This window comes from Phyllobates terribilis, unplaced genomic scaffold (genome assembly GCF_046119375.1).
Source record: "Phyllobates terribilis strain yellow unplaced genomic scaffold, ASM4611937v1 Scaffold_86__1_contigs__length_6382490, whole genome shotgun sequence".
Lineage (NCBI taxonomy): Eukaryota > Metazoa > Chordata > Amphibia > Anura > Dendrobatidae > Phyllobates > Phyllobates terribilis.
In genome coordinates, this window is record NW_027362846.1 from 1,129,377 (window position 1) to 1,147,756 (window position 18,380).

Here is an 18,380-nt window from a genome sequence, read left to right on the forward strand (position 1 = left end):
GCGCTGTATTGCTAGGGGGAACTGGGATCAGGGACCCTTCAGTTTCCTTGTCTGAGTCGGAATCACAGATGCCTTCCGAATCCTGTGTATCGCTAAGGTGTCTCCTGCTGGGTGAACCAGGGTGGAGGCCTTCTCTGGTCGGGGATCCCTGCGGAGAACTGTATTGTATGTCCCTGGTAGGGGACGGTCTAGATGATCTGGAACTATGGTATGTCTCCCTAGAAGGGGATGACCGTGTGCTATGGGATGACGCAGATGAACGTGACCTGTGGGTCCGCTTGTGTCCTGACCTAGACGTGGATGTGCCCGGGTCAACATGTCCCTGAGTCGAGCTTTCCCTTTGCTGGGTAGCGTTCATAGCCGAGGCATGACTTTGCAGAGCCTGAAGCAATGTGGAAGTTAGGTTATCTATAGACTGTGTCATAGATTGCGATATCTGAGTGACCCATTCCAGCATGGCATTAGACACCGAAGCATTGGCAGGGGCTTCTTGGGGCTCTGGCACAGTAGCCTGGATGCAGTCCTGGCAGTGCGGATACATGCTGCCGCTGGGGAGAGTATTGCTGCAGGCTGTACAGAGTGCATAATAGCAGTCCTGCCTGGTTCTCTTGGACCTTGAGCCCGGCATAGTGCACTGGGGTGGCTATGCAGAGGGCCCTACAGGGGAGGCTATGCAGAGGAGCCTATAAGGAATAATGGACTCACAGCCGAGGAAGAACTCCAGCTGTGATCTTATCCCACCAGTGTGCCCCTAGGTCCAGCGCCGAAGATCCGCAGTCCTGTGCCCCCCAGAGACTGGCTATGTCCCTTATTCTGCAGCAGATAATGGTCGCCGGAGTAAAGTTAAGAAAGAAGGGGGGCGGAGAGCTGAAAGAACTGTGTAAAATCGCGCCCTTTCAGTCTCGATCCGCCCCCTCTATGACACTGTAAAGTGTAATATTTGTCATCGGGGGGGCGGGCCGGGGAGAGGAGGTGGTGGCTTCGGCTAGGCCGAAGCCGCAGCCTAAATTAGGTGCCTGATGCCCAAAGGGACTCCAGGCCGGCGCGGAAGTCCGGGAGGGGGCCGGATCTGAACCGGACCTCCCCGGATTTAAAGGCAGGGTAGCGGTGGGGTAGAAGCGAAAGGGGGTGGGGCCCTGTGAACCTGTGAAGAGTCCCCCTGAGGCACCATAGAACTTGTGCTGCCGCAGAAACAGGGCGCAGGAAGGCCTGTGCCTCTGTTGTATCATGCCTGCCTGCGCTCCCCCGGCCCCGACAGGAACCCGCAGCAGAGCTGGGGTCCTTGGTACCTGTACAGGCCCTACCTGAGGCGTTTCAACCTAATACCCCCAGGGGCTGTCACTATCAGGGGGCTATATCCTCGCCTCGACCTCAACCCAGAAACCGAAAGGAACTGGGGAAGGAGGGGGGTCTCGTCTTCGAACCAGCACACGAGGGGCTGGGGAAGGAGCGATATGGGGAATAGCCATTTCGACTTCAACCGTGCACCCTGTAACAAGGGGCCGAGGAAGGAGCCATGCCGGGAGTCTCGCACTAGACCCACTTTTCTTCATCTGTAATCCCATCAGTGAAAACAGAGTAAAGGTTTTAGGTGTGCCTCCTATGCGACGCTAAGCAAAAACTGGAGAAGGCTGATGCCGTTCAGGGGTGTATACTGCAGAGGAGGAGCCACGGTTAATCTTTTCCAGATTATGCATAGTGTCGCCTCCTAGTGGACAGCAGCATAACACCCAAGGTCCTGTGTGTCCCCCAATGAGGCAACAGAGTAAGTATCATTATTTACCAAGAAAACATATCACAGAAAAAAATCAGCCTTACCAACACCAAATCAGATAACAAATGCACTAGCATTTTCGTGTTGGTTGGGTGTACTGAGGTGTCTGTGCATGTGGGGTGCACTTATATAGTGCTGGACAGCCGCCCTGATCTAATAGTATGGGCATCATCACTATCCTAAGCCAGACACTGTGCATCACACTTACCTGTGTGACTGGCGTCCTATGCAAGCTTCATCTGTGTGCATCTTTAATACTAGGCAACCATCCTCTCCATGAATTGTTCGGTTTGTGAGTGGTTGCTCCATCAGTATTTTGCACCTGCGCTGCCCCCACCTTTATCATGGGGGTCTGTGGCATCCTGCTAGTGCATTTCTTATATGATTTGTGTTGGTAAGGCTGTATGTTTTTCTGTGAATTTTTTTATTTTGCCCTATGTTAGCCATCATTATTCACCAAGACAATAACAGTTCACAGTCTAATAGAAAACCTCATAGGATGAACCAGTGGATCGTGGTGTTCAACTGTTTGTTAATTCTGCCTCCTAAATATGGAATAAAAATCCACCAAACAATGTTATATAGGTGAAATAATACCAATAAAAACTTCTACTCATCTCACAAAAAACAAGTCCCCACTCAGGTCCATCATCTGTCAGTGGAAAACCAGAGGTTTCCACATTATTAGTGGCTCAAAGGCTTTTGAAAAGCAACATGGCTTCCATAAACCAATCCAGCAATATCCGCTCTCCCAAAGTCAGATCTCCCCCTCACTTCTGAGCCTTGCAGTGCGCCCAAACCACATTTAGCCTCCATGTATTTGGCATTACTATAGTGAGAAGAACCCACTTAATTGATGGTGTGTGTCTCCTGGAGCACAATCTGGACACTATGTGTTGGGTAATGAAATTATATATTTGTAATTTTCACTCTCCAACATCCACTGCGCGCTAATTTCCGGAAAGTGCCTGTGGAGTCAAAATAGTCACTACTTCTATAGATTATTTCACTGAGGGTTATAATTTCCAAAATGGAGTCACTTTATGTGGATTTCTACTGCTCTGGTTTTCTGACATTTTGTCATATTAGGGCTTCTGCAAATGGTGGGTCCCATCTCCTCTGGGATCTGCTCCTGCGACGTCTGCTTCTCTCACCAGGAGTCTTATTCATCCTGCAGGCGGCACTGGTGATGGAGGAGACATCAGAACCAGAAGCTCTGGAAGGCGCAGGCTCTGCGCAGCCACTAAGATTAGGGTTGCTGGGACCAGTAGTACCATCCAGTCTGGCAGTATGGGTGTGTGTGCTGTCCAGCTGGAGCAATCTGCTCCCTTCCTCAGCCAACTGGAAAGCACCGCACCCTACTAAAGCTGGAAGCATATTGCTGGAAGCTGCCAGATACAGCCTTGTCCTCCTCTGGTTCAGTCCTCTGTGCTCAGCTCCCGGCTTGTGTATTTGCTTCCTGTTGTGACCTCGGCCATTTTACTGATTACTTTTGTGTGATTTTGTATTTTCTCTGCCCTCCATGTTCTAACCCAGCTATTTGACTATTCTTCTTGCCATCTGACACCACAGGACATTAGGTAACACTGTGGCCCAAGCTTAGGGGGTCTCTGTCTAAGTCCAAATACATGTAGAGGGGTTAAAGGATGATGAGCAAGGCAAACCCTGGGATCTGGAAAATGGAGTAGATAGTGCCAAGCCTGTTTGTGGTAGCCATCTTTTGAGCTGCCAGGTGACAACGAACAGTCTCCCTAATACATTGTGTCTGCACACTATCCCAGCAAAATCTGCATTCAAATAGCTAAATGTCACTCCTTCCCTTCTTAACCTGCCATGTGCCCAGACAGTAGTGTACAACCGTATATAGGGTATTGTCAGATTCAAGAGAAGTTGGAATATTATTTTTAAGGTCCATTTGTTTCCTATTATCCTTTGTGAAGAATTCCAAAGTTATCACCACATAAAGTGACACACGTCAGATTTGAAAAATGGGTCCAGATAGGAACACAAAACTGGCTGCAGGAAGGGGTTAAATCAGAGTATTTTGGGCACTAACTACTATAGTCAAAAACTGACTATAGACAATAACACATCTACTGAAATGATCAAACTCAACAGTCTCCATCAGTAATAAACGAGTAACTAGTGGTGAAACCTCTCTGTGGTAATTGGAGTATGGGGCTCGGTGGCTCTTGGCAATCTAAACTATCATAAGGGACAATATTTTCTGTCAGATGAGTTTCAAGAAGAAATATTAGACGTTCAAAGAGAACTTTTTATAATACTGCAGAGATGAGGTGTCTTAAATTTAGCTTAAAGATATATCATGGCACAGGTGTAATGTTTTTTTTGTTTAGTTTATCACAATCCTGTTTGAAGTTAGTCCATTTTATAAGAAACTAAAAAGTCAGGATAAAGGGAAACTCTGCTGTTATTTTACAGAAATTCACACTTGGCCTCACTGCACATTTAATGTTGTAGATCATAAGTCTTAAGTTTGGCCAGAAAGACTGGACCTGGTCTTGTAGGGACCATATGAGCACATTCAGCAGCACAGAAGGGAGAGAAGGTAGATTCATCCAATAAGATATCAGGGTTCTAGGACGCCAATAGATCATTACCCTCCACTTTCTCTTACAGGCCCATCATAACATTTTTCTTCAAGTGATTGTCTGGCTTTGTGGTTTACAGATCTGGGAAGGTAATGTCTCCTAATCCCAGGGGGTAGGTGGTTCCTCCAGATTGTAAGTTCTATGGAAAAGGGTTTTAAATGCCCAAAATCATTTGAACAGTTTTGTGTAGGAGAATGTTGTGGTCTAGAGGCAAAATGGTGATCATACGATTGTGGTATGGCCGGGCTACACCACCGATAAAGCAGCCACAGCCGGTGACTGAGAAGAATCTGTGACTTCTCCGCATTTAGTGGTCACTACTCACCTGGGTAGTCATATGTAGGAATCTCCTCTTTACACCGCTCATCACCCCTCACATATGTCTCTGTAGTATTAATATGGGTCAGATCTTCACCCTGAAACAAATATTGTAAAAGTCACAGACAGATGGAGAAGTCACATCTATGATCAGTTCTAATCCTGCCATCTCCACCGTCCTCATTACACAAGTATAAAACATATAATACTGGTGGATAAAACAAGACTGAACACAAGACCCTCACAGCCGTCTACACATCATAGGGGAGATCTCATTACACCTTCTCTCCATCTACCTGATGATCTTGAGGAACATTGGGGTCTTCTTGTTTACAGTCCTGTGGAAGAAGAGGATGGGGACATCTCTCTGGTGTTGTCCTCTTACTGGACAGATCTGGAGGAAACACATACAGGGACTGAATTCATTCTTTACATACAGATAATTATAGGCCGTGTGTATTCAGTCCTGTCTATTACCTGGTGATGTGAGGGGCTGGGGAACCTCCATCATGACGTCTTTGTACAGATCTTTGTGTCCTTCTAAATACTCCCACTCCTCCATGGAGAAATAGACAGTAACATCCTGACATCTTATAGGAACCTGACACATACAATGATACAGTCACCCCCCCCCGATCCTTTCATAGCGTTACTGTATAATGTCCCAGCATTCCCAGCAGTGTCACCTCTCCAGTCAGCAGCTCAATCATCTTGTAGGCGAGTTCTAGGATCTTCTGGTCATTGATGTCATCATATATCAGGGGGTGAGATGGAGGCCCTGTGATTGGGCTCAGGGGTCTTCCCCATCCCTCAGACACATGGACCTGACAGCGCTCACTAGAGGTCTTCTTCACTAATATGTAATCCTGGTTATGGAAAGACATATAAATAAATCTCTCTACAGATATTTCCAGAGTCCTCACCTCTCCAGTTCTGTCCATCTGTTATTCCCATAGATAAGAATGATGTAATGTGACGTCATCAGAATCTCTCACCTCTCCAGTAAGACAGAAGAGGATTTCTAGGGTGAGGTGTAATATCCTCTCCGCCATCTTGTCTCTGTCCATATCCATCTTTGATGGGTCCATAAGGAAAATTCTGTTAAGTAGAAGATCTTCACTGAGAGGATCTGATATTGTAGAGACCTGAATGAGAAGATGATGAGCCGATGTAACATCATAAAAATCCTGTGTAATAATACAATTACTGGAGATAATAAGGGGAAACACATGAGGAGATATATTATTTTACAGTATTTAGTTTTCTTTACATCTAGTAATAAAACCTATATATTTTAGGCAACATACAGCAAGCAGTTTCTTCCTTGGAGTATGTAGCTGAACACGTTTCTCAAAGACTCATCTTCCATAAAGCTAATTCTCGTCTCATTTACGGACACTGGAATCGGCATTAGCAATACTGCAGGGGATATTCATTACACGTGACATGAAAAATAACTACTTCATGATGAGGACAACATCTTCATCTTCTACTGCGGCTCTTGAAACATATTTAGCCAGAGTTCATCACTGACTACATCTCCACCGGCCGTCTATATGAATGTTTCCAGTCTTCCCTGGTCTGTAATCTTCTATTAAGTTAGATCTCATGTCTTAACAGAAAAAAGGCTTCTCCCCTGTGTGAGTTCTCTGATGTCTGATAAAACTTGATTTCTCTGTAAAACATTTTCCACTTTCTGAACAAGAAAATGGCTTCTCCCCTGTGTGAGTTCTCTGGTGATTAACAAGATTTGATTTCTGGTTAAAATGCTTTGATGTTTAAGAAAAGACTTTGAGGGAAAAACTATTTCCATATTCTGAACATGAAAATGGCTTCTTTGCTTTAGGAGCAATTTGTTTTTTAATGCTTATTTTGTGACTTTGATTTTCCTTAGTAATCAGTAATGAATCAGAAGACAGGACCTGTTTCAAATGATCAGATGACAGATCTTTGCTGTGAAGGGATGATGGGATATCTGGAGTAATGGCATTCACTTCAATTGTATCCTGTGGGATCTCAAGATCATCCAGTTTGAAAATTGAAGCTGTCAGCTGTTCCTCTGAACTCCTGGTACAGTCATCTGCCAAGAATAAAATCAATTATTATTTATGAATAACATATCCTTAAAATTTATATTGTTGAATATTTTTACTTAAACTCTCCGTAAAAATGTACTTTATGTAAAAAGGAGATTTTTGTGTTCTCACCGTAAAATCTCTTTCTCTTAGCCTCTAATTGGGGGACACAGGACCTTGGGACGTCCCAAAGCAGTCCCTGGGTGGGAAGCAATGGACGAATATTGTGTAGACGGACGCAGCCTGCAGAACACGTCTGCCCAGGCTCGCGTCTGCTGAGGACTGGGTAGTCCAGGTGGCGGCCATACACACTTGTTGTGCAGAAGCCTGGTGTCGAATGGCCCAGGAGGCCCCTACCGCACGTGTGCCATAATACCTGCTGGAAGAGGAGAAGTTTTGAGGCGGTAGGCCTCTTGTATGGTGGATTTGATCCACCTGGCAAGGGTAGCTTTGGAAGCTGGCAGACCCTTGCTGCCGCCTTCCAGAAGAAGGAAAAGAGAATCAGACTTCCAGAAAGGCACAGTTCTAGACACATAGATACGCAATGCCCGGACAAGGTCAAGCGTATGCAGAGCCTTCTCCACTCTATGAAAAGGGACCGGACAGAAGGATGGCAGTGAAATTTCCTCATTGAGGTGGAAGTTGGACACAACCTTCAGGAGGAAGTATGGGACCGTACGGAGGACTACCTTGTCCTGGTGAAAAGCCAGGGAGGCCGTCTGCAGGAGAGTGCTGTCAGTTCAGACACCCTGCGTAGCGAGGTGATTGCCACCAGGAAAAGCACTTTCTGGGATAGAAGGCGGAGTGGGACTTCCCTAAGGGGTTCAAAGGGTGTTTCCTGCAATGCTGTCAGCACCAGGTTGAGGTCCCACGTTTCTAGTGGTCATCTGTAGGGGGGAACCAATCGGGAAACCCCCTGAAGAAATGTCCTTACTTGCGGCTTGTTAGCGATGCACCTCTGAAAACGCACTGAGAGAGCTGACACCGGGCTTTTAAGGGAGGCCAGGGACAGTCTGGCCTCCAGACCCGATTGGAGAAACCCAAGTACCCTGGGGAGGGAATAAGGGAATGGGATCTGGCCACGAGAGATTGCACCAGGTAAAGAAGGCTTTCCAGGTACAGTAATAAATCTTAGCAGAGGTTGGCTTAAGTGCCCTGAACATGGTTCCAATGACGTCCGGCGGGAACCTTGACTGGGTTAGAACCCAGGTCTCAATGGCCACGCTGTCAAATTGAGGGCCCCTGAGTTCTGGTGGTAGAATGGGCCTTGTGACAGAAGATCGGGGTGGTCGAGGAGACGCCAGGGGATGTCTGCTGTGAGCTGTACGATGTCGGTGTACCATGTACGTCTGGACCAGTCCGGTGTAATTAGGATGGTAGGAACTCCCTTTTGCTTGATCTTCCTCACCACTCTGGATATCAGGGGAAGAGGTGGAAAAATGTACAGGAACTGGAACTGGGTCCAGTCCTGAACCAGGGCGTCCGCTCCTAGCGCCTGCGGGTCGTGTGTTCTGGCCATGAAGTTGGAGACCTTGGCATTGATGTAGGATTCCATTAGGTCCACGTCCGGAGTCCCCCAGCGATGGCAGATCTGTCAAAAAACTTTGGGATGGAGAGACCACTCTCCCGAGTCCATTCCTTACCGGCTGAGGAAGTCTGCTTCCCAGTTGTCCACACCCGGAATGTGGCCTGCAGAGAGAACCGAACCTGTGTCTTCCGCCCAGTGGAGAATATGTGTCACTTCTCGCATCGCCTGGGCACTGCGGGTCCCCCCTTGGTGATTCACATATGCCATTGTCCGACTGTACTCTGATGTGAGAGGCTGCCAGTAAGTGATTGAAGGCTCTCAATGCCAGGAGGATGGCACGAATTTCCAAGATGTTGATGGGCATGGTCGCTTCCGCTGGGGACCACTTGCCCTGTGCTCTGTGGTGTAGGTGTACCCCAACCAGTCAGGCTCGCGTCGGTGGTCAGAACCTTCCATTGACCAGTGAGAAAAGATTTCCCCTTTGTTAGTGAGGTTGGGTTGAGCCACCAGTGGAGGGACCTCCTAGTTGACGACGGGTTCCTCTCCCATGACTTGAGGATGGCTAGTTGGAGAGGCCTGAGGTGAAGCTGGGCAAATGGGACCGCTTCTATTGCCGCCACCATCCTGCCAAGGACTCTCATGGCAAACCGGAGAGATCAAGGGGGTTTGCTGAGGAGGGTGTGAACTCCTAGACGGAGTGGCAGTGCCTTGTCCTTGGGAAGGAGCGCTAGACCCCTGAAAATGTTGAATAGCATTCCCAGGAAGGTCAGAGACTGACTCGGGGTTGGTGATGACTTTTGTAGGTTGACTAGCCAGCCCAGGCGACTCAGAGTGTCGATTGTGATTGAAACGCTGAGCTCGCAGTCCTTGAAGGTGGGAGCCTTGATAAGGAGATTGTCCAGGTATGGAACGACTACTATGCCTCTGGAGTGCAGGCCATCCATGGTGGCTGCCATGACTTTGGTAAACACTCTGGGGGCCGTGACGAGTCTGAACGGGAGAGCCACGAACTGGTAGTGGTCCTGGTTGATTGCAAACCTGAGAAATCTCTGATGGGCGGGCGCAATTGGTATATGCAGGTATGCGTCTTGTATGTCTATGGAGGCGAGAAATTCTCCCTTTTCCATGGACGCAATGATGGACCAAAGGGACTTCATGCGGAAGTGATGTACCCGTACATATTTGTTGAGCTGCTTTAGGTCCAGTATGGGCCGTACGCCGCCTCCTTTATTGGGGACTACGAATAAATTGAAGTAGAACCCTCGGAAGCGCTCGGCCGAGGGGACCGGTACTATGACTAATGCTTGAAGACCGCTTGGTCGAAGGCACGAGCCTTGTGTGGCGGTTTTGGGGGAACAGAAATAAAGAGTCTGTTTGGTGGGTTGGAAGTGAATTCTATCTTGTATCCCGAAGACACTAGTTCCCTGACCCACCTGTCTTCTGTAATAGGCAGCCATACTTGATGAAAGAGCAAAAGTCAGCCACCTACAGGTGGGGTGTCTTCCGGAGTCCGTGAGTCATGATGAGGCGAAGGTCTGAGGTTTTCCTCCTTTGGACTTTGACTGGCCTGCTTTTGACTGCCAGGTCTTGTCCGACTTTTGCGTCGGCCACGAGTTGTCCCTGCGTGGGAGGTGGTTGCTATTTTGTGCTGGCCATGAGGTGGACCAGCCCGAAGAGTTCCGAAAGGATCGGAATCGAGTTTGGTTATGCTTATTGTAAGTGCGTTTGGGTTTCAGTTGGGGGAGGAGAGGTACTCTTACCCCCGGTGGCGTTGGATATCATCGTGTCCAACTGTTCACCAAAAAGTTGACCACTGCGGTACGGGAGGTGCGTAAGGGACTTCTTTGAGGCTGCGTCTGCTTTCCATTCCCGTAGCCAGAGGATACGCCGAATCGTGATGGCGTTTGATGCTATCCCTGCTGCACCCCTTGCATAATCCAGAGCTGCATGAAGCATGTAATCTGCTACAACTGCTATTTGAACCGCTTGGTCCGACAGCTCAGGAGCAGATACTTGGAGGCTAGCTTGTAAATTTTGGGCCCAAGCCAGGATGGCCTTGGCAACCCAAACTGAAGCGAACGCGGGAGCCAGGGAGGCCCCTGCGGCCTCGAAAATTGAACGAGCCATGCTTTCTACCTGCCGGTCTGCTGCGCCCCTGAGGATTGAGCTATCTGGCAGTGAAAGGAGTGACTGTGCTGCTAGCCTAGAGACTGGGGGATCCACTTTGGGTGGATCTGTCCATTCCTTGGTGGTCTGCTGTGGGAAGGGGTATAGCGCTTCCAGATATTTGCGATTGGTAAACTTCTTCTCAGGCTGTGAGAACTGCTTTTTAAGGATCGACTTAAACTCTGGGTGGTCAAAGAAGACCTTAGGCGGCTTCAGAACTCCTTCTTGTGTTGTGGTGCCTCCGGGGGCGGATCAGAAATGTCCAGCACCTGATGGATGGACGAGTTTACGTCCTCAACTAGTGCTGTATTGCTAGGGGGAATTGGGATCAGGGACCCTTCAGTTTCGTTGTCTGAGCCGGAATCACAGATGCCTTCCGAATCCTGTGTATCGCTAAGGCGTCTCCAGCTGGGTGAAGGCCTTCTCTGTTCAGGGATCGCTGCGGAGAACTGTATTGTTTGTCCCTGGGAGGGGACGGTCTAGATGATCTGGAACTAAGGTATGTCTCCCTAGAAGGGGATGACCGTGTGCTATGGGATGACGCAGATGAACGTGACCTGTGGGTCTGCTTGCGTCCTGACCTAGACGTGGATGTGCCCGGGTCGACATGTCCCTGAGTCGAGCTTTCCCTTTGCTGGGTAGCATTCATAGCCGAGGCATGACTCTGCAAAGCCTGAAGCAATGAGGAAGTTAGGTTATCTATAGACTGTGTCATAGATTGCGACATCTGAGTGACCCATTCCGGCGTGGCATTAGACACCGAAGCATTGACAGGGGCTTCTTGGGGCTCTGGCACAGTAGTCTGGATGCAGTCCTGGCAGTGCGGATACATGCTGCCGCTGGGGAGAGTATTGCTGCAGGCTGTACAGAGTGCATAATAGCAGTCCTGCCTGGTTCTCTTGGACCTTGAGCCCGGCATAGTGCACTGGGGTGGCTATGCAGAGGGCCCTACAGGGGAGGCTATGCAGAGGAGCCTATAAGGAATAATGGACTCACAGCCAAGGAAGAACTTCAGCTGTGATCTTATCCCACCAGTGTGCCGCTAGGTCCAGCGCCGAAGATCCGCAGTCCTGTGCCCCGCAGAGACTGGCTGTGTCCCTTATTCTGCAGCAGATAATGGCCGCCGGAGTAAAGTTAAGAAAGAAGGGGGGCGGAGAGCTGAAAGGGCGGCAGAACTGTGTAAAATCGCGCCCTTTCAGTCTCGATCCGCCCCCTCTATGACACTGTAAAGTGTAATATTTGTCATCCAGGGGGCGGGCCGGGGAGAGGAGGTGGCGGCTTCGGCCTAAATTAGGTGCCTGATGCCAAAAGGGACTCCAGGCCGGCGCGGAAGTCCGGGAGGGGGCCGAATCTGAACCGGACCTTCCCAGATTTAAAGGCAGGGTAGCGGTGGGGTAGAAGCGAAAGGGGGGGGGGCCCTGTGAACCTGTGAAGAGTCCCCCTGAGGCACCATAGAAATGGTGCTGCCGCAGAAACAGGGCACAAGAGGGCCCGTGCCTCTGTTGTATCATGCCCGCATGCGCTCCCCCGGTCCTGACAGGAGCCTGCAGCAGGGCTGGGGTCCTTGGTGCTTGTACAGGCCCTACCTGAGGCGTTTCAACCTAATACCCCCAGGGGGGGATTAGGGAGGTTGGCTGTCACCATCAGGGGGCTACAGTGCCTACAAGTAGTATTCAACCCCCTGCAGATTTTAATGGTTTGATAAGATGCAAATAAGTTAGAGCCTTCAAACGGCAAACGAGAGTAGGATTTATGAACAGAAGCATAAATCTTACAAACCAAAAAGTTATGTTGCTCAGTTGAATTTTATTAAATTTTAAACATAAAAGTGTGGGTCAATTATTATACAACCCCTATGTTTAATATTTTGTGGAATAACCCTTGTTTGCAATTACAGCTAATAATCGTCTTTTATAAGACCTGATCAGGCCGGCACATGTCTGTGGAGTTATCTTGGCCCACTCCTCCATGCAGATCTTCTCCAAGTTATCTAGGTTCTTTGGGTGTCTCATGTGGACTTTATTCTTGAGCTCCTTCCACAAGTTTTCAATTGGGTTAAGGTCAGGAGACTGACTAGGCCACTCCAACACCTTGACTTTTTCCCTCTTGAACCAGGCCTTGGTTTTCTTGGCTGTGTGCTTTGGGTCGTTGTCTTGTTGGAAGATGAAATTATGACCCATCTTAAGATCCTTGATGGAGGAGCGGAGGTTCTTGGCCAAAATCTCCAGGTAGGCCGTGCTATCCATCTTCTCATGGATGCGGACCAGATGGCCAGGCCCCTTGGCTGAGAAACAGCCCCACAGCATGATGCTGCCACCACCATGCTTGACTGTAGGGATGGTATTCTTGGGGTCGTATGCAGTGCCATCCAGTCTCCAAACGTCACGTGTGTGGTTGGCACCAAAGATCTCGATCTTGGTCTCATCAGACCATAGAACCTTGAACCAGTCTGTCTCAGAGTCCTCCAAGTGATCATGAGCAAACTGTAGACGAGCCTTGACATGACGCTTTGAAAGTAAAGGTACCTTACGGGCTCGTCTGGAACGGAGACCATTGCGGTGGAGTACGTTACTTATGGTATTGACTGAAACCAATGTCCCCACTGCCATGAGATCTTCCCGGAGCTCCTTCCTTGTTGTCCTTGGGTTAGCCTTGACTCTTCGGACAAGCCTGGCCTCGGCACGGGAGGACACTTTCAAAGGCTGTCCAGGCCGTGGAAGGCTAACAGTAGTTCCATAAGCCTTCCACTTACGGATGATGCTCCCAACAGTGGAGACAGGTAGGCCCAACTCATTGGAAAGGGTTTTGTACCCCTTGCCAGCCTTGTGACCCTCCACGATCTTGTCTCTGATGGCCTTGGAATGCTCCTTTGTCTTTCCCATGTTGACCATGTCTGAGTGCTGTTCACAAGTTTGGGGAGGGTCTTAAATAGTCAGAAAAGGCTGGCAAAAGAGATCTTTAATCCACACATGTGAAGCTCATTATTCTTGGTGCCTGAACTACTTCTTAATACTTTAGGGGGACCAAACAGAATTCTTGTGGTTTGAGGGGTTGAATAATAAATGACACTCTGAATTAACTTTTAACGTTTTAAAAAAAAAAAACAACATAAAAAAAACAACAATATTTGCTGCAGTGCATTTCCCACTTCCAGGCTGATCTACAGTACAAATGTCACAATGCCAAGTTAATTCCGCATGTGTCAACCAGCTAAATCTGCAGGGGGTTGAATACTACTTGTAGGCACTGTATATCCTCGCCTCGACCTCAACCCAGAAACCGAAAGGAACTGGGGAAGGAGGGGGGTCTCGACTTCGAACCAGCACACGAGGGGCTGGGGAAGGAGCGACATGGGGAATAGCCATCTCGACTTCAATTGTGCACCCTGTAACAAGGGGCCGAGGAAGGAGCCATGCCGGGAGTCTAGCACTAGACCCACTTTTCTTCATCTGTAATCCCATCAGTGAAAACGGAGTAAAGGTTTTAGGTGTGCCTCCTATGCGACAGTAAGCAAAAACTGGAGAAGGCTGATGCCGTTCAGGGGTGTATACTGCAGAGGAAGAGCCACGGTTAATCTTTTCAAGATTATGCATAGTGTCGCCTCCTAGTGGACAGCAGCATAACACCCAAGATTCTGTGTCCCCCAATGAGGCGACAGAGTAAGTATCATTATTTACCAAGAAAAGATATCACAGAAAAAAAATCAGCCTTACCAACACCAAATCAGATAACAAATGCATTAGCATTTTAGTGTTGGTTGGGTGTACTGGGGTGTATGTCCATGTGGGGTGCACTTATATAGTGCTGGGCAGCCCTCCTGATCTAATAGTATGGGCATAAGCACTATCCTAAGCCAGACACTGTGCATCACACCTACCTGTGTGACTGGTGTCCTATGCAAGCTTCATCTGTGTGCATCTTTAATACTAGGCAACCACACCCTCCATGAATTGGTAGGTTTGTGAGTGATTGCTCCATAAGTATTTTGCACCTGCGCTGCCCCCCCCCCCCTTTATCATGGGGGTCTGTGGCATCCTGCTAGTGCATTTGTTATATGATTTGGTGTTGGTAAGGCTGTATCTTTTTCTGTGATTTTTTTTAATTTTGCCCTATGTTAGCCATCATTATTCACCAAGACAATAACAGCTCACAGTCTAATAGAAAACCTCATAGGATGAACCAGTGGATAGTAGTGTTCAACTGATTGTTCATTCTGCCTCCCAAATATGGAATAAAAAGCCACCAAACAATGTTATGTAGGCAAAAATAATATCAATAAAAACTTCTACTCATCTCACAAAAAACAAGTCCCCACTCAGGTCCATCATCTGTCAATGGAAAACCAGAGGTTGCCACATTATTAGTGGCTCAAAGGCTTTTGAAAAGCAACATGGCTTCCATAAACCAATCCAGCAATATCCGCTCTCCCAAAGTCTAATCTCCCCCTCACTTCTGAGCCTTGCAGTGCGCCCAAACCACACTCAGCATCCATGTATTTGACATTACTATAATGAGAAGAACCCACTTGATGTTGTGTGTCTCCTGGAGCACAATCTGGGCACTATGTGTTGGGTAATTAAATTATATATTTGTCATTTTCACCCTCCAACATCCACTGCGTCCTAATTTCCAGAAAGTGACTGTGGAGTTAAAATAGTCACTACTCCTATAGATTATTTCACTGAGGGTTATAATTTCCAAAATGGAGTCACTTTATGGGGATTTCTACTGCTCTGGTTTTCTGTTATTATGTCATATTAGGGCTTCTGTAAATGGTGGGTCCCATCTCCTCTGGGATCTGCTCCTGCGACGTCTGCTTCTGTCACCAGGAGCTGCCTTATTCATCCTGCAGGCGGCGCTGGTGATGGAGGAGACATCAGAACCAGACGCTCTGGGCGGCGCAGGGTCTGTCCAGCCACTAAGATTAGAGTGCCTGGGACCAGTAGTACCATCCAGTCTGGCAGTATGGGTGTGTGTGCTGTCCAGCTGGAGTAATCTGCTCCTTGCTTCAGCCAACTAGAAAGCACCACACCCTACTAAAGCTGGAAGCACATTGCTGGAAGCTGCCAGATACAGCCTTGTTCTCCTCTAGTTCAGTCCTCTGTGCTCAGCTAACGGCTTTTCTCTGACCTCCATGTTCTGACCCGGCTATCTGACTATTCTTCTTGCCATCTCACACCACAGAACATTAGGTAACACTGTGGCCCAAGCTTAGATGGTCTCTGTCTAAGTCCAAATACATGTAGAGGGGTTAAAGGATGATGAGCAAGGCAAACCCTGGGATCTGGGAAATGGAGTAGATAGCGCCAAGCCTGTTTGTGGTAGCCATCTTTTGAGCTGCCAGGTGACAACGAACAGTGTCCCCAATACATTGTGTCTGCACACTATCCCAGCAAAATCTGCATTCAAATAGCTAAATGTCGCTCCTTCCCTTCTTAACCTGCCATGTGCCCAGATAGTAGGATACAACCGTATATGGGGTACTGTCGGATTCAAGAAAAGGTGGAAAATAATTTGTAAGGTCCATTTGTTTCCCATTATCCTTCGTGAAGAATTCCAAAGTTATCACCACATAAAGTGACACATGTCAGATTTAAAAAAATGAGACCTGATAGGAACACAAAACTGTCTGCGGGAAGGGGTTAAATCAGAGTATTTTGGGAACTAACCACTGTAGTCAAAAACTGTGACTATAGACAATAACACATCTACTGAAATAACCAATCTCAAGAGTCTCCATCAGTAATAAACGAGTAACTAGTGGTGAAACCTCTCTGGGGTAATTGGAGTATGGGGCTCGGTGGCTCTTGGGAATCTAAACTATCATAAGGGCCAATATTTTCTGTCAGATGAGTTTCAAGAAGAAATATTAGATGTTCAAAGAGAACTTTTTATAATACTGCAGAGCTGAGGTGTCTTAAATTTAGCTTAGAGATATATCATGGCACAGGTGTAATGTTTTTTTTGTTTAGTTTATCACAATAGGGTTTGAAGTTAGTCGGTTTTAAAAGAAACTGAAAAGTCAGGATAAAGGGAAACTCTGTTGTTATTGTACAGAAATTCACACTTGGCCTCACTGCACATTTAATGTTGTAGATAATAAAAGTAAAGTTTGGCCAGAAAGACTGGACCTGGTCTTGTAGAGACCACATGAGCACATTCAGCAGCACAGAAGGGAGAGAAGGGAGATTCATCCAACAAGATATCAGGGTTCTAGGAAGCCAACACCATCATTACCCTCCACTTTCTCTTACAGGCCCATCATAATATTTTTTTTAAGTGATTTTCTGGCTTTGTGGTTTACAGATCTGGGCAGGTAAAATCTCCTAAGCACAGGGAGTAGGTGGATCCTCCAGGTTGTAAGTTCTATGGTAAAGGGTTTCAATGCCCAAAATCATTTGAACAGTTTTGGGTGGAAGAGAATGTTGTGGTCTAGAGGCAAAATGGTGATCACACGATTGTGATACAGCCGGACTATACCATCGATAAAGCAGCCACAGCCGGTGACTGAGAAGAATCTGTGACTTCTCTGCATTTAGTGGTCACTACTCACCTGGGTGGTTATCTGTAGGAATCTCCTCTTTACACCGCTCATCACCCCTCACATATGCCTCTATAGTATTAATATGGGTGAGATCTTCTCCCTGAAACAAATATTGTAAAAGTCACAGACAGATGGAGAAGTCACATCTATGATCAGCTCTAATCCTGCCATCTCCACCGTTCTCATTACACAAGTATAAACCATATAATACTGCTGGATTAAACAAGACTGAACACAAGACCTTCACAGCCGTCTACACATCATAGGGGAGATCTCATGACACCTTCTCTCCATCTACCTGATGATCCTGAGGAACATTGGGATCTTCTTGTTTAGAGTCCTGTGGAAGAAAAGGATGGGGACATCTGTCTGGTGTTGTCCTCTTACTGGATAGATCTGGAGGAAACACATACAGGGACTGAATTCATTCCTTACATACAGATAATTATAGGCCGTGTGTATTTAGTCCTGTCTATTACCTGGTGATGTGAGGGGCTGGGGAACCTCCATCATGACGTCCTTGTACAGATCTTTGTGTCCTTCTAAATACTCCCACTCCTCCATGGAGAAATAGACAGTGACGTCCTGACATCTTATAGGAACCTGACACATACAATGATACAGTCACCCCCCCCCGATCCTTTCATAGCGTTACTGTATAATGTCCCAGCATTCCCAGCAGTGTCACCTCTCCAGTCAGCAGCTCAATCATCTTGTAGGTGAGTTCTAGGATCTTCTGGTCATTGATGTCCTCATGTATCAGGGGGTGAGATGGAGGTCCTGTGATTGGGCACAGGGGTCTTCCCCATCCCTCAGACATAGGGTCCTGACAGCGCTCACTAGAGGTCTTCTTCAGTACTGTGTAATCCTGGTTATGGAGAGACACATTAATAAATCTCACTACAGACATTTCCAGAGTCCTCACCTCTCCAGTTCTGTCCATCTGTTATTCCCATAGATAAGAATGATGTAATGTGACGTCATCAGAATCTCTCACCTCTCCAGTAAGACGGAAGAGGATCTCTAGGGTGAGGTTTAATATCCTCTCTGCCATCTTGTCTCTATTCATATCCATCTTTGATGGGTCCATAAGGAAAATTCTCTTAAATAGAGTTTCTTCCTTGGAGTATGTAGCTGAAAACGTTTCTCAAAGACTCATCTTCCATAAAGCTAATTCTCGTCTCATTTACCGACACTACAATCGGCATTAGTAATACTGCAGGAGATATTCATTATACGTGACATGAGAAATAACTACTTCATGAGAAGGACTACGACATCTTCATATTCTACTACGGCTCTACAAACATATTTAGCCAGAGTTCTTCACTGACTACATCTCCACCGGCCGTCTATATGAATG